Source organism: Staurois parvus, unplaced genomic scaffold (assembly GCF_062004578.1).
Source record: "Staurois parvus isolate SC_StPar_1 unplaced genomic scaffold, SC_StPar_1.0 ptg000165l, whole genome shotgun sequence".
NCBI lineage: Eukaryota > Metazoa > Chordata > Amphibia > Anura > Ranidae > Staurois > Staurois parvus.
The window spans coordinates 5,891,917-5,901,745 of record NW_028317961.1 but is presented as its reverse complement, the minus strand read 5'-3'; positions in this window follow the sequence as shown (position 1 = coordinate 5,901,745).

Sequence of the window (9,829 nt, the reverse complement as noted above, 5' to 3'; positions counted from 1 at the left end):
TCTTTGACTTGAGTAAAGCTTTGTAAAGTATCAGTACTGGTACTTTACAGAATTTTTCTGTACCAACTTTAAACAGACTTTCCTGCAATTATCCACCATCTGCATAAACCTTAAAGCTACATAGCATTTCAGTGAAGTATATATACTGTGATCGAGGAGTGGAACTTTAAAGGGGCTTTTATTTCAAGTACAAGAAAAAGTCTATTTGTCCTCATTATTCATTTTAGTTAATGCAGTTACCATGTTTAATCCCTATTGATGTTATAGGTACACGCTCATTTTAAAGTATCCTTATCTAATGTTTTGTCAGCTTGTCCTGTGGTTTTGGGATTTTTTTGTGCAATAGGTTTTAGGAGGGTCAATGAAAGGTGTTTTTCTTTCTTTTCAAACTGTACTCAAATTTATAGTTGTTCTAAAGGCAGAACTTTTTTTTAACCTTAATGCATTGTATGCATCAAGGTAAAAATACCTCCTGCATGCAGCTTCCCCCCCCCCCCCCGTCCCTCTATTACTTACCTGAATCTGTGGATGAGAGCAGCAGCTCTCTTGGCTTTCTCCCTCCTAACAGACTCAGAGACAACAGCAAGAGCCATTGGCTCCTGCTGCTGTCAATCAGAGCCAGTGAGGAGGGAGCAGGGGGGTGGTCTCATAGACACACACAGCGGGACTCAGGAGCGAGCACGCACAAGTGCCCCAAAGCTAACTTGCTACGGGGGCATTCGTCGGGGGAAGAGCCAGGGGCACCAGCAGGGGACCCAAAAAGAGTAGGATCAGGGCTGCTCTGTGCAAAAGCCATGTTTTTTTTAACAATCCTTTACGTTCACTTTATTATGAACACCAATAAACTTGAAAATACTCCCCTGCAGTGGAGTTGCTCCCACATTTCTAGGGTTAATTGCTGGTATATGTCTAGGGGGTAGATTAATTTACCAAATCCTCCTCTCCTCTGTGCTGCTAGATGGGTATTCTCCCTCTGCTCCAGTGGTCTAAGGTACATAATGCTGCACTAGATGTGAGGACACTGAAGGACAGTATATGGGGTAGCCAGGGAAGCAGAGCAACAGGTAAATTAAAGTGCTTTTACCCTTCCCTAGACTAAATGAAGATTTAACCAATGCAGTGCTATTGTGGCTCCAATGCAAGGAAGAATTTTCAGATTTCCCGGAGTTGGGCTTTAAAGTGATACTAAAGGTACATAAAAAAGGCATACTTACCTGCTCTGTGCAATGGTTTTGCACAGAGCAGCCCTGAACCTCTTCATCTCCAGTGCTCCTGACTCCTTCCCCCAGCTGAGTACTCCTATAGCAGTGGTCTCCAAACTGCGGCCTGGGAGATGGATGTGGCCCTTTGCTTGCTTTCATCCAGCCCTTGGGGCACTATTTCATCCACTAACATCATCAAATGGATACAATTCCAATGACACCAATGGTGAGGTACAGTTCATCCCAATGATACCAACAATGGGGCCCAATGACACCAATGTTGAGGCACAATTCCTCCCAATAACACCATCGATGGGGCACAGTTCCTCTCACTGACACCACCTGAGCCCTATCGCAATCCAGTGATGTGAATGACAGCCTGAGCTATCCTGGGTCTCTGCCTTCTCATTGGCTGAGACCTGGGACAGTACTGTTTACTCCCACTGATGCCAGGGCATTTTCTACTCCCGATGGCCATGGTCCGGCCCCAATAAAGACTAAAAGACAGTAAATTGGCCCTTTGTATATAAAGTTTGGAGACCCCTTCCCTATAGCAAGCAGCTTGCTATGGGGGCTCTGGTGTATTCTCACTTTTAACCCCCTGTCTTTGTGTCCATATGACACACAGTGCAGAGTTAATCCATGCCCCCCACTCCTTCCTCACTGACTGTAATTGACAGCAGCAGAAGCTAATGGCTCCTGATGCTGTATCTAAATCAATGAGGAGGGAGAGACCGGGAGAGATACTGCTTTTGTGCCCATTGCTGGGTAGAGATCAGGCTCATGTAAGTATTAGGGGTGATGAAGGGGGATCTGCATACTGAAAGGTTTTTTTTTCACCTTCATGCAAAGATTGCATGAAGGTTAAAAACCTTCAGTCTTTACAACCACTTTAAATTTCTTCTTTCTTGATTCCCTCTTATAAGCAATAAAAACCTGACAGGGGTTCTGACCCTTCATCACTATATTCAGAACTAAAAAAAAGGCCCCAAGAAGATCTGTTTATTTTCCACTTCAACCACTTAGGGTTTTTGAAATGATCATGCGTTTGAATGTGATATGGTTGCCTTGATTAATTCAATCATATTTTAGCTATCTGAAATCAGTTAATCTGCTTGAAAATTATTGTGTATATTTCCAGCACTGATGTTTCCCCTTTTTGTGCATCATACACACACAGTACAACATTTCTATCACAGATGTTTCTACAAAAAAAAAATCAAAACTTAAACCGGAACAAACAATTAAGAGGATTATGGAAGGGAGATTCTTTCCATGTTGCTACAGAGAGGAATCAGAAGAGCTAGTAAACAAAATCTAAATATTCATACAGAACAGGGTTTATTTTATATCCCCCCTTTACAACCACAAATACTTAAAACGCACCTTTACATAAAATATACAAGTGCATGAATAGGCAGGCTATTTATTGCAGAAGAAACATATGTGTCTCTTTTGTAATAAAGGATTCTTGTAATTAGCTATAAATGTCTGCATATAGTAGCCTGTCACATCTCCCTTGTGTGGGTTAAGCAGTAACACCCAGGTTGGCCACTAGGAGTCTCCTTAGGTTAAGAAAAGATTTATACACTCACAGGCCTCTTTATTAGGTACACCTGTTCAATTGCTTAGTAACACAAATTGCTAATCAGCCAATCACATGGCAGCAACTCAATGCATTTATGCACTTAGACGTGGTGAAGATGACTTGCCGAAGTTAAAACCAAGCATCAGAATGGGGAAGAAAGTGGATTTAAGTGACTGAACGTGGCATGGTTGTTGGTGCCAGACAGGCTGGTCTGAGTATTTCAAAAACTGCTGATCTACTGGTATTTTCATGCACAACCATCTCTAGGGTGAGCAGCAGTTGTATAGATGAAAAGGCTTTGATGATATCAGAGGTCAGAAGAGATTGGGCAGACTGGTTTGAGATGATAGAAAGGCAACAGTAACTCATGTCAAAATCTCTGAGGAATGTTTCCAACTTGTTGTTCAATATATGCCACAAAGAATTAAGGCAGTTCTGAAGGCAACAGGGAGTCCAACCCGGTACTTGCAAGATGTACCTAATAAAGTGGCCAGTGAGTGTAGTTCAAGAGCTTTTAATTGCACAGTAGAGTCTCTCCTTAGAACCACAGTTCCCACAGTGCAGTGCTGCCTGACTCTGTTGAACTCTTCCTGATCAGCAGCCCCCTCTATTTGCTGAAATAGCTAATAACCAGTTCAGCACCACAGGCCAGCAGCTACAGAGAGCAGCTGTAGCTGATGTTCCTCTCACTCTAATCCTTAGACAAGCACCAGGCTATAGTTACAGTATATGATTGAATAGTTACAAATTCTATTGTAAGAGGGGTACCTACAAAATTAGCACATAAATCAGAAACACTCCTCCTCCAGAATGTACATATTATAGCTTTAGATGTTTTATATGCAGAGTTCACTATATTAGAAAGGCTTTTGTGGGCTTGATGAAATTACATTCACAGATCATATACCAGACTCTCCTCCTACCTTTTTGTCCAAACTAATTCATGTTACTAGTGTTCTGCTGGATTCAGAGTCCCAGAAACAGTGGCATGCTGTGGTTTTTTTTTACCAGTAGTGGTATTGTGGCAGCACCCAGAGTTCCCCTTTAAACACTTCTAGCAGCCTCTCTTTAAAAAAGCAAGGTCACCAGCTCACTTCCCCCCTCCCTTATTTCCTGTGAAGTAATGTGTTCCAGCTTGTAGCTGGTATCCTTATCTGTAACTGGCATTCAAGGCCATATACTGCACAGTTTAGAAAACCTTTTCAATGTACAGAAAGTGAAAGAGGAAAAATATGCATTGTACCGTAATTGTTAATATGTATACTCTGTGAGATGTTTTTGAAGCCACTTAGCTTTGCAGACATGAGTCTGGCTAAGTCTCAACCAGCGCTGGTTAAAACTGTAAAAGGTTTGTTTTCCTGAAGTTCGTGTCTGGAGTTTACCTGGTATCCCCAAAGTTGCCGCTACAGTATGTCTATAGTAGGGTCATACCACTGCTTGATAAGCATTTTCCTTAGTTCTAATTAATGACCATGGCCTATACTCTGGACTATGCTCATGTCTTGCTCTTTGGTTGTGTATTTGCCAAGCTAATTTTCACCAGTTTGTTGACTATCTCATTTCTGGATAGCATGTTTACATGCTAGCCATAGCTTGTTCCTGATAGAGCCACACTGCTCATATGTGCTCCTGGGGTGCCTGAGAACCAGTACATGAAATATATGTGGACAGTATACTTGTAAAGTCTCTGGGTCTCTGAGTGGTTAAAGTGTTAATAAACTCACATCACAATAAATATGCCATCCTAAATCCTCATGGATATCCCTTTTGTTTGCAATTATTGTATAAAAAAAAATCTGAATCACCTTTTCAGTCATGTGACTTCTCATCCTCACTCCTGGTTGCAGCGAGGATCATGCAGGAATCAAATGGGGTACACAACAGTAAACATGCCCCTCCAGCCCATGTAATACATGTACATGAAATATATATGGACAGTATACTTGAAAGGTCTCTGGGTCTCTGAGTGGTTAACCACTTGCCTACTGGGCACTTATACCCCTTTCTGCCCAGGCCAGTCTTCAGCTTTCAGTGCTGTCGCACTTTGAATGACAATTGTGTGGTCATGCAACACTGCACCCATATGACATTTTTATCATTTCTTTCACACAAATAGAGCTTTCTTGTGGTGGTATTTAATCGCCGCTCTGTGTGGTTTTTTTTGCACTACAAACAAAAAAAGAGCAAAAATTTTGAAAAAAAAAGTTTTTCTTTGTTTTTATTATAAAATTTTCCAAACAGGTAATTTTTCTCCTTCACTGATGTGCGTTGATGAGACTGCACTGATAGGCAGCACTGATGGGCACTGATAGGCGGCACTGATGAGGTGGTACTGATAGGCAGCACTGATGAGCTGGCACTGATATGCAACAATAATAGGCACTGATATGTGACACTGATGGGCACTGATAGGCAGCACTAATAGGCGGTACTGATAGGCAGCACTGATGAGCTGGCACTGATATGCAACAATGACGGGCACTGATAGACGGCACTGATGGGCACTGATAGGTGGCACTGCTGGGCAGCACTAATAGGTGGCACTGCTGGGCAGCACTGATGGGTGACACTGCTGGGCACTGGTGGGTGGCACTGCTGGGCACAGGTGGGTGGCACTGCTGGGCACAGGTGGGTGGCACTGCTGGGCACTTTTGGGCACAGGTGGGTGGCACAAATGGGCACTTGTGGGCGGCTCTGCTGGGCACAGATGGGAGGCACGCCGATCTGTCCTCTGACAATTGCCAGTTATCGGCAGTACTTTCTTCAATCTGTGATAACCGGCAACTGCATTTACCGGTGATCTGCTGTGTCATTGGACATGGCTGATCACGTGGTAAAAGGCTGCTGTGATTGGCCTTTTACCACATCACGTGATCAGCTGTGTTCGTAGGACACAGCAAGCATGGAGATCGCCAGGTGCATGCCCCCGTCATATGACGTTCTCCCAGAACTGGGTGGCCACAGTGAAGCCGTCATTCAGCTATCTGCGATTGGCAAGTGGTTAAAGTGTTATTAAACTCACATCACACTAAATCTGCCATCCTAAATCCTCATAGATAACCCTTCTGTTTGCAAGTAATGTAGAAAAAAATCTGAATCACCTATTTTCAATAAGACAGCAGTCATGTGACTTCACATCCTCACTCCTGGTTGCAGCGAGCTGGAGGAGAAGCATGCAAGAATCAAATGGGGTACACAACAGAAAACATGCCCCTCCAGCCCATGTGTATGTGGGACAAGCAGGGAGATGACACCTGTTAGATTTGCCCCACTAGTGATTATGCATGAGGGGGCATGTAAATCTCAATCTGGAGTTGCCCCTAAAAGTGTTCAAATAGTCACATGGTGTGACTAAAATCAAACAAGATAGGAAGTGAATGGCTTCCCAGTTCCATAAAAGAGGAGCATGTGCAGTACAGGTGGCAACTATAAAGCCACAGGATCGGATGTTGCAGCAGGGGCAAAGAAAACAAGGAAGTGAAAATGAACAGCAGGATCAACCAGGCAAGAATGATGACATCTGCATGAAAACAGTGACCTCTCTGCAGTCATCTGACACTGAGCTAGATACTCTGATATGTACTCTGCTTTTGGCCCTTCCACTTGCCATGTTTTGTGTACATGTTTTAAGAAAAAATTCCTACTTTGCAAGCCAAAATTCTCCCCCAACAAAAATTTCCCCTCAAATCCTGCCTCCCAGCTCAAATCCTTTCCCTCCCCAAATCCCCCTCTTAACATATATCCTCTACCCCTCAAATTTCTCCTCTGAGCATAAATTATCTCCCCCTCTAAATCCTCCTCTCTGCGTGCAAATCCCCCCCCCCCCCCACCAATCCCTGCTCCTAGCACTAATCCTTCCCACCAATAAATGTTCCCCTTTTAGCACAAATTCTCTCAATTATCCTTATTAGCACAAATCCTCTCCGCAAATCCCTTTTCCTAACAGAAATCCACCCTCTTAGTACAAATCCCTTCTAGCACACCCCCTCAAATACCCACCATGCCCAGGGCATCTGTCCCTCCTGTCAACCCCTTGTCCCAGCCCTGCCTCTATGTTAGCCTATGTGTACATGCACACCTAGGCACTTAGAGGAAGGAACATTTAGAGGCAGAAAAAAAAACTCATCACTCGCACGTTCAGGAGGGGAGCATTTTGGCGTAAAAATGCAGAAGGCACATAAACACCTAAACACTAGGCGTGTTTAGCACCTGAGCATTCATTCATTACAATGGCCAGAATAAATTAATATTCTGGCCTGTGGAATGAATGAATGTCAAGTGCTCAACATGCCTGAACCTGCCTAAATGTGCCTAAATGTGTTAACAGCACAAATGACTTATTCCTGGCCCCATTTAGCCACTGTCTGGGAGACTTCCCATCTGACAGCCAAAAGTAAAAAAAGAGCTTGTGATACTGTTGACATTATTGTCCAAACATGGCCAATGACTAATGGGTGGAGGTACTGTTGACATCATTGTCTAAATATAGCCATTCCCATATTTGGACAATGAGCATCATCCCACCCCTTTGTTTACTTTCAGCAGAAATATCCCACCCACCAGTTGAATGGGGCCTGGCATAAGTCTTCAGTTGCCATGATGTTAGCATATGCCACCTTCTTAGTAACCAGGGAGCCATGTGTGGGTAGCTGTTATATTAATGACAGCTTTCCAGCACACAATGCCCCACTCTAAGCACCAACATCTCTTTTTTTTCATGCCAGCAGCACAGGGGAGCTGTCATTTGTAATGGGAGAAGCAGAGGGCAGCATCATTGCAACGGTAGATCAACATCTTGTTCATTATGTTCATCATTGACATGGATCTACATTGCTGGATGACCTGTATCTGGTTGGGAGGCTTATTTTATGGAGGCGATTCCAGATTGTAATAACATGTCCTCCCCACCACCCACTGAGCCCCACATCTATTTTAGGGGATAGGATGTGAGGATGATGCCCTTGTCCCTATTGGACAAGCCTGCTATGTTACAGACTTCAGTTGCTAAATGACAGACTTCGGGTTCAGGTAGGTGAAGTGGCCAAATATTGCTTGTTTGCCTGTTCGCTAAACTGCAGACAGCCTGGATTCAGGTTGAACATGAGTTCATCCCTACTCCCAAAATGCATCATGCAGGACTATATTTCAACAATCTGCAACACAGTTGATTGGTTTAAACAAGTCCTGAAAAAAATAATAGATTTAATCTTGTAAATACATTTTGAGCCTTCAATGGTAGATATTCCAGTTGCCACACACATGGTAGCTTTACAGAAGTTTCAACCACTTTTAATGGAGCCAGATAAAATGCAGAAATTAGTGGTTTCAATCAACCACAAGGAGATGGAATAGAAATAGTCTCAACCAGGCAAGGGTATTATTTCTTCAATTCCTGGTTGAGTGGTTGTAATTGCTTAAAGATTGCCACATGTATGGCCAGCTTAAAAGATGTTTTTCTTTTTAAAAAGGAATTACTTTATGAGTTGAACAAAATGACTGCTGCTCTGTAAATGTATATGGACTCACCTAAATAAGGTGTCTTTTATACACATAATGAGTGGTCGTTAGGAGCATCTTCTTAACCGCTTAACCGCCGCCCTCTAGTAGAACTATACTGCTACAGGGCAGCAGGGCTGTGCAAAATCACGTATATATATATATATATATATGCATGGGGCTTGGGCGCGCCGCCCTATGTGCGCCGAGTTTGCAGCTACAGATTCCTTGCCAGTACCAAGCGATTGCCAAGTAACACTGACAGGGGAGAGACCTGTGTGTAAATAGCACAGGTCCCTCTCCGCCAGCAAGAACATGCACAGCAGAGAAATACACAGCAGCATGTTTCCCTAATAAAACACACACAGCACATTATGTAAAACAGCACACAGTTAAACCTTTAATTGCCCCAGATGTTAACCCCTTCCTGCCTAGTGTCATTATTACAGTGCCAGTGCTTTTTATTAGCACTGATACTGTATTAGTGTCATTGGGATGTCAATGACAGTTAGTCAGTTCCCACCCAGTGTCAGAATGTCCCCCTATAAGACGCTGATCGCCGCCATTACTAGTATAAAAAAAACAAACAATTCCAGTATATATACCGCCATTTGTAGATGCTATAACTTTCACATAAACCAATTAATTTACATTCCTTGGGGGTTTTTTTTAGCAAAGACATGTAGCAGAATACATTTTGGCCTAAATTTATGACGAAATTTTATTTTTTAAAATTTTTTTACTGGATATGTTTTATAGCAAAAAGTCAAACATTTTTTTTTTCAAAATTGTCGGTCTTTTTTTGTTTATAGGTCAAAAAATGAAAAATTCACAGGTGATCAAATACCACCGAAAGAGAGCTGTGAGGAAAAAAGAAAATACATTTAATTTACGTACAGCGTTGCATGACCGCGCAATTGTCAGTTAAAGTAACAAAGTGATGTATCGCAAAAAATAGCCTGGTCATGAGGGGGGGGGGGGTAAATCCTCTGGAGGTCAAGTGGCAAAATTGACAGGACTAATCCGTGTACCACATGAGCAAATAGGCAGGCTGTGGGAGCCATAATTATTGTTGGTTGGTAAGGGATCAAATACTTTTTGTACTCACTGAACTGCAACTCAATTTATAACATTTGTATCATGTGTTTTTTCTGGATTTTTGGTTGATATTCTGTCTCTCTCATTTAAAATACACCTATGATAAAAATTATAGACCCTTCATTTCTTTGTAAGTGGGCAAACTTACAAAATCTGCAGGGGATCACATAATTATTTTCCCCATTGTATGTGCTTCACTGAAAACAGGCCTTATTGAAGAAAACAGAGTCATTTTCATACGCAATTACCATCAGCACAGAAGCCTGTTTTTCCTTTGGGAGAGTATGTGAAAAGGTGATTTACAGGCAGAAGATTGTGGGAGATGGAGCTCAGCATTGTCACCCCATAACAAGCAGTTGCCAAATGTTTCTTGTAATTAGCTGTAAGTCTTTCTTTTCTTCCCTTGGGATTTTCTCCCACTCCCATTTGTACAAACATTTTAATA